Here is a 7582-nt window from a genome sequence, read left to right as displayed (position 1 = left end):
AAACCTGTTTCCGATGTCATTAGTTTTTAGGGTCAAAATTCAAAAGACCCAATTTATACTCATTTATACTCACAAAAATATTCGCAACTAAAGAATACTTTTTTAATCTTCAGAAACTTTTCAAGTTCGTTTATTACCACAGAGCGCAAAACAATGTCACGTCTTCAGAACGATTTGCAGTTACGTAAAACAGATCCGTACACTGTATAGTGTCCAGAATATAGCTGTTCGCAATATTAAGAGCAACATTACAATTTTTCAAATTGAGTTTTGTTTCATTATGAGTAATAATTGCCGTTAGAGATTTGGTGCGACTTATTGGCGCATCTTCATCCGAGAACGTGAAATTCCCGTGCCCCGCGCGAAGACCAGCCGTCAGATTTCTCCCGGTCTCTTAGTCGTTCATGCAACAAAGAAAACACAAACACTTTGTGCTTCGAAATTAATTCGCTGACTACGAATGCCTTGAGGTCAGCTGTATTTAATATAGATCTACTGGCTTGTAGTTACACATGACAATTTGTACCTGACCGGAACTCGAAAGTCGATTTGCCGCTTATAGCGAGTGGTCGCCTTAACCACTTCGGCTATCCGTGCACGCTCCCCGAACTTCCATATGTCACACTGTCTGCATCGTTCTACTTTAGTACACTGAATTCATCCCGAACAGTACAGCTGATGTGAAGTAATTCGAACTATTTCGTACAGCTGTGGATCGTCAATAGTGTGTGCTCTTTCAGACAAGAACGTAAAGAAACACTTCGTAGTTATTGGTATAAAAATCATTATGGTTCATATATTTAATGTACTCTACAGGGTATTCTAAGTCAGTTATCTAGAAGTAACGTAAAATGACGCAGGAGATTTAATTACTTCAAATAATCTGTTCTCAGTTCTGAAACTGACAAAACAACTTTCTTTCTAGAGATATTCCATGCGGTTTCCTCTTGTCACTCGGCAGATACACCATCTGTACGAAATTTCTTCACTACTTCCTGGACAACGTTGACCTTTCTCTCGTTCTGACGCATGATCTTTTTCCACAAACCGATCATGCCATGCTTTTAAAGTCTTTGTCTGAGGTGGAGTTCTGTGATACGTCGTTATGAAGCTGCCTCTTACAACTGGTGTCTGCGTTTAGAGGTACCATAATTAACACTCATCACGTTTCGCACCGCTATACATCTCCATTGTTAGTCTCCATTGTTAGCTGCGGTACGGACTGTTTCCGCAAAACGAGCGAATGATGCGACATCTGGAGGTGAAGGACTGAAACTTGAGAACACGGCGCAAGGTTTGAAGAGCTCCTGCAGAATAATCAATCAATAGCTTCAAAATTATTTACTGTTACTATCAGATAACTAACCTAGACTGCCCATCTAAGGCATATTTTATTAAATTTAGTGCGGGGGGAGGAATCCTCAGTGGTAACGCCTATGGTCTGTGTCGCTACATTTTCCATGGAAGTGCCCTTCAAGTACGTACCTTTTTCATCCTTCTCTTATTCTTTTTCGGTCATCTTCATCTCCGTCTACCTCCTTCTCTCTCTTCTGCTTTTCTCTTGCTTTTCCTTAACTTTCCAGATTGCCACAAACTCCGCTTCAACGGAAACGATGCCAAGCGCACGCACTTCGGCTGTTGTACCCTAGCTACGTCACTGGCTGACTGAAAGCACATTAATGTTCATCTAAATTATAACCGAGTCTCCAGGATTGTGAATAGCACAGTAAAAAATGTGATCAGTTAAATCTGAGTACTTACGAAGCGACACGCAAACCTGGCACCTTTTCCTTTCCCGGGCAAGTGCTCTACTGCCTGAGTTATCCACGCACGACTCAAGGCTCGCCCTCACATCTATACTTCCGCCAGTAGCTCTCTCCTGCATTCATCAGTCAAGTTCTCGTGCATACCTTATGGGACTAGCACTCTTGCAAGAAACATAGCTACAGTCGGTGGTATTGCTAGTCCCACAAGGTACGCAGGGGAACTACTGTGAAGTTTTGAAGGGAGGTGAGGGTACATGCGTCCCGAAGACGTCACTCTTACTTTTACTACTTATTAAAGTGTAACAAAATCACAATAATACACTACAGCAGAACCCTACTGTCAATCGCGGGACCCAAATAAATACCTAACACATTTCACTGCAGCTAGAAAAGGGACCGCACCTATTATTTCAATACGCCTCAATTATACTCATCAAAGTAGATTAAAATGGACTAACGACTGGTCGCCGGCCGCGGTGGCCGTGCGGTTCTAGGCGCTCCAGTCCGGAGCCGCGCTGCTGCTACGGTCGCAGGTTCGAATCCTGCCTCGGGCATGGGTGTGTGTGATGTCCTTAGGTTGGTTAGGTTTAAGTAGTTCTAAGTTCTAGGGGACTGATGACCACAGCAGTTGAGTCCCGTAGTGCTCAGAGCCATTTGAACCATTTGAACGACTGGTCACGCAGACTGAATAATTGGTGGGCTCTGAGCACTATGGGACTTAACGTCTGAGGTCATCAGTCGCCTAGAACTTAGAACTAATTAAAACTAACTAACCTAAGGACATCACACACATCCATGCCCGAGGCAGGATTCGAACCTGCGACCGTAGCGGTCGATCGGCTCCAGACTGTAGCGCCTAGAACCGCACGGCCACTCCGGCCGGCAGACTGAATAAATATCAACAGTGGAATGTAGTATGCCAGTTATATAGAAATCACACTAAACTAAGGCCTGGCTTACAGTCAGCAGTAGTGTCTATCGCAATATCTCGCTTTATAAAAACAGCTTAACTGTTTTCGACAGTTCATACTAATTCCATGATTGAAGCATTTTTAAATTTCTTTCGGGTGTTGGTGAAAATAAAATAACAGCCTAACAATGTGTATAAACCGATAATAAATGTGGGAGTGTATTTGAATACTGTTTACGACATACGCCCACAGCTTGACAGCGGAAGAGTAGGCAAAATCACTTGCACATGTTGTAAAGTCTACTCAACTACTACTAAGAAAAGCATTAACGCCTAGACTGAAGAATACAAAATCAGTTATCACCTGGAGAACACTCATAAATCGCCAGCAGCAAATGATACATTGAGAACATTGAACCACCAAATTCGATTCTCTAACACTACAGTTTAATCAAGGTCCAATCATCATTAAACTGAGACACAGAAATTAAAAACACACACACACACACACACACACACACACACACACACACACACACACACAAACACACAAACAGGAAAGGAGGAGGACTGAGATGAGACTATTGTCTGTCTAAATACAGTATAAATCTACCATCTACTGTTCTACAATACAAGCTTCGTAACACGCACCGTTGCGACACCGCGCTATTTGGCAGTTGTCAGACGGTCTCAAGACGCGTGCGTTGGCGGTTACGTATAAACATGTAGACTTTCTGAGCTTGTTTTGATTTGAAACTTAACTCAGCACATTTTTATAGTCTCAGAGGATGTCTTCATTATTAGAATAGGAACCGTTAGGTACAGAAACATGGGTTAATCCACGCCCTGATCCTCATAACACACAAATCACCAAGGACTTCCTGCCGTAAAAATTTGCTCTTTCTAAGCAGTTTGATAAGACTATTTCATTCCACTTTTACTCGGTTGTATCGGTACCAGATTTATCTAACTGTGAAACATTAACCTGAAATGTGATGATGAATGGCTACGCTATCCAGGAATACAGATAACTGACAACTTTCTTAGGTCATTTGCTGCGGTTGTCGCTACTTCAACCGCCCGTCACATCAGCTGAGTTAGCAGCATCTGCCACTGCAGATAAGCAAAAGATATTTTATACTGTATGGATCGTACTGCAGCTGGCGCTGCACAGCGCCGTAGCATTTCAGAACATCTGTCGGCCGCTCGGCTGACATATTTTCCCGCTGCGGGTTACGGCCGGTGTATAACTCAGAGCCTCTATAATAATCGCTGCACGGGCGCTCTCGCCGCTTTTTCCCCACTTCGCTTTCAGACTCTATCGCGCTTAATTTAATGGAAATAATTGGCTGGCGGAAATTGAACCATTCCGCGCTGAAGTGCAAACCACAACATCCAATATCGTTAATATTGATTTCCGTTATAAATTACGCCAGCATACGGTAAATGCTGGCGGCCTTCCAAGTTAGGCCCGAGGCTCCCAGATTACGCACTCGGATGCTTGATGATGCAAGCTGAAATATCTCATCCGGGACCGAACTGCGGGCATGAATGGAAGATCGAGGCATTCGGCTTCTTTCTTCATGCAAAATATTTTTCGGTTCACGTAAGAGTAACTTTTTGTCACGTTTTGCTATTGCTCGGTGACAGGGGATAGGTGTGATGGACTTCTTCGTCTTCGTTAATACAGTGTGCGATGTAGTTAAGATTTTCTTATCTCTATACAACTCTAAAGCAAATAATCGTACCATCCGCAAAATTATCTCTTTCAATTTTCTCTCTCTCTCTCTCTCTCTCTCTCTCTCTCTCTCTCTCTCTCTCTCTCTGGGAAGTCAGTTTCTCTCTTCTCTCGTTAATCATTATCGGATGGACAGTGAGATAGGAATACTCATTCTAGTTTCTACTGTAGTCGCGGTCATTAGTATTCGATGCACTTTTCCAGGAAAAAATTATTTTCCTTAACACATTCCTTACAAATAAAGTGCTGAAATTTAATTCTTAGTTGCGTAAAAAGAAGTCGCAGTGAACGTCAGTAAATGTTTGTGTGAAGTGGTAGTGACGCAGTTGGTAGAAGTACTACTGGGCGACGGATTAAGGGAGTTAAAGTGCCTGGAAGCGGAGAAACTGAGCTCTATGATTGGCCACTTTCGGGACCTCCTATTACGACTTTACTCCTTGTATGATGCATATTGCGAGGCCATTATTCGTGCAGACTGGCATATCGCAACTCGACAATTAGCTCTGCAGCTGTCGGTAAGCATTGGAAATGAATGTGCAATGACTTCTTTTGGATATTCAAACTCAGCTTTCCACGAAAGCTAACATCTGACCACAAGATTCAAAGAAAAGCTATTAAATCTGAACTGCTGGAGAAGCAGTCTAAGATCAATGATCAGGGCTTTCTGTCAACTATGCTGGTGTAGTCAGAGAACGCCACCTTGCACATCGCCAATACCCAGGAGTGATGGTCTGGGGCGCCATTTCTTTTCATAGACGGACGCCTCTGGTTGTCGTTAGCGGCACTCTTACAGCACAGCGGTAAGCCAACTGTACTCAGTGCCCTGTTTTGTTGCCCTTCACGGCAAGCCATCCTGGGATGATATTTCAGCAAGATAATGCCCGCCCACACACATCCCAACTGAGAACGTTTGGAGTACTATGGCAGGGCCCTCCAACCAACTTGGGATTTTCACTATGTAATGGTCCATTTGGGGAGAATTTGGCACGACATCACTCAGGAGGATATCTAACAGCTTTATCAATCAATGCCAAGGCGAATAATTACTTGAATAAGGGCTAGCCGCACAGGGTTAGCCGAGCGGTCTAAGGCGCTGCAGTCATGGACTGTGCGGCTGGTCCCGGCGGAGTTTCGAGTCCTCCTTCGGGCGTGTGTGTGTGTGTGTGTGTTTGTGTGTGTGTGTGTGTGTGTGTGTGTGTGTGTCCTTAGGATAATTTAGGTTACGTAGTGTGTAAGCTTAGGGACTGATGACCTTAGCAGTTAAGTCCCACAAGATTTCACACACATTTGAACATTTCAATGAGGGCTAAAGGGGATCCAGTGCGTAACAGCTTTACTCAATTTGTGAAGCTGTCTCTCTTGAATAAATCATACTTCTTTTCTAAAATTGTAACCATTTGTTTGTGTATGCATGTACATCACGTCTACCGATTTCCGTCCCATTCGGGTAATTCCTTTGTGGTACGTCGCTTCTCTTTCTTTACTGTTTTTGTGTTAGGGTTACTAATAAGTATTGTCAGAAATCATTTGCCTTCTACGAAAGTCAAACGTTGACGATAAACAGTTCAGACAAGAAAAGAATGTTTCTGAAATGTGGTGCTACGAAAGAGCCGGCCGTTGTGGCAGAGCTGTTCTAGGCGCTTCAGTCCGGAAGCGCGCTGCTGCTACGGTCGCAGGTTCGAATCCTGCCTCGGGTATGGATGTGTGTGATGTTCTTAAGTTGTTTAGGTTTAAGTAGTTCTAAGTCGAGAGGACTGATGACCTCAAATGTTAAGTCCCATAGTGCTCAGAGCCATTTGAACATTTTTTTTTCTAGGAAAGAATGCTGAAGATTAAATGGGTGGCTCGAGTAAATAGTGAACAGATACTGAAGCGAATTTGGGGAAAAGAAATTTATGACACAACATGATTGTAAGAAGGGATCGTATGATAGAACCCATCAATGAATCGTCATTTGGGTAATGGTGGGAAGTGTAGGAGGGAAAAGATTGTAGAGGAAAATAGAAATTCGAATACACCATCATATAGTTTGATGTAGTTATACAGGGATTAAGGGACTTGCATAGAATGAACTAGCTTGGAGAGCTGCATCAAATCTGTATTCCGACTGAAGACAAAAACATCAACAACATTAACACATCTGTACCTGAACTAACGTTCCGCTAGTAATGGGATGGATATCAGTGATACATACGTTTGAGAAGAATTTTTGATAGGTACCCTACTAACGCATTGATTTCACTCGCAGATAAAACTGAAACTTGGCAAAATCTTTGTTTTCATAAGGAACATTTTATTTCACTGTTTCTGTTCTAAGATCGTGTTGTACCTCGGTTCGACAAGAAAGCAACTGGCATAAACCCACAAAATGCTGCGGAAGATGATTTACTGCACGACCAACGATTTTATAAGAACGTAGGTCATGAGAGAATTTCTTCCACCGCTTGCTTGACTTCGCCTGTAATTGAACACGGAACAAGAAAAAAAACGAACTTGTTTAAACTTCATATAAAAAGATTAAGCAGTAAATTTGTCATTACAAATCACGTTTGAATGTTGTTTGTTGTTAAGAATGTCGTTTTATGCCTTGCCAAAGCCACCGCCACACGGGACGAGGCAGCTAACGTTGACGTGTACAGAAAAGGGATATCCAAGGTCACGAGAGACAGCACTGTCCGCGCGCATGAGATTGCTCTCTTGGCGCTTTCCAATGGCAGTTTTCGGCTTTATTTGGCTCGCAAACAATACAGTTTGCTCACGAAAATGGACACTCGAAGGTTTCCTAAGGTAGCTCTGTTAAATCGCATGCTGGCCGCTGTGGCCGAGCGGCTCTAGGCGCTTCAGTCTGGAACCGCACTGCTGCTACGGTCGCTGGTTCGAATCCTGCCTCGGGGATGGATGCGTGTAATGTCCTTAGGTTAGTTATGTTTACGTAGTTCTAAGTCTAGTGGGGTGATTACCTCAGATGTTCAGTCCCATAGTGCTCAGAGACATTTGAACAATTTCGTTAAAACGCACGTTTTCCGCCTTGAAAATATGCTAGTCATGTTGCTCTGTCGGTGGTATACATTAACAAAAACTTCAATATCTGTCAATGTGTAATAGGACAAAAGTGAAAGACAAAAGTCTACTCAGTAAGGGCATCCATTTACACAAGTTCACCAAATC

The sequence above is a fragment of the Schistocerca piceifrons genome, chromosome 5 (assembly GCF_021461385.2).
Source record: "Schistocerca piceifrons isolate TAMUIC-IGC-003096 chromosome 5, iqSchPice1.1, whole genome shotgun sequence".
NCBI classification, from domain to species: domain Eukaryota; kingdom Metazoa; phylum Arthropoda; class Insecta; order Orthoptera; family Acrididae; genus Schistocerca; species Schistocerca piceifrons.
The sequence above is the reverse complement of the archived record's forward strand: the minus strand, read 5'-3'. Positions refer to the sequence as shown.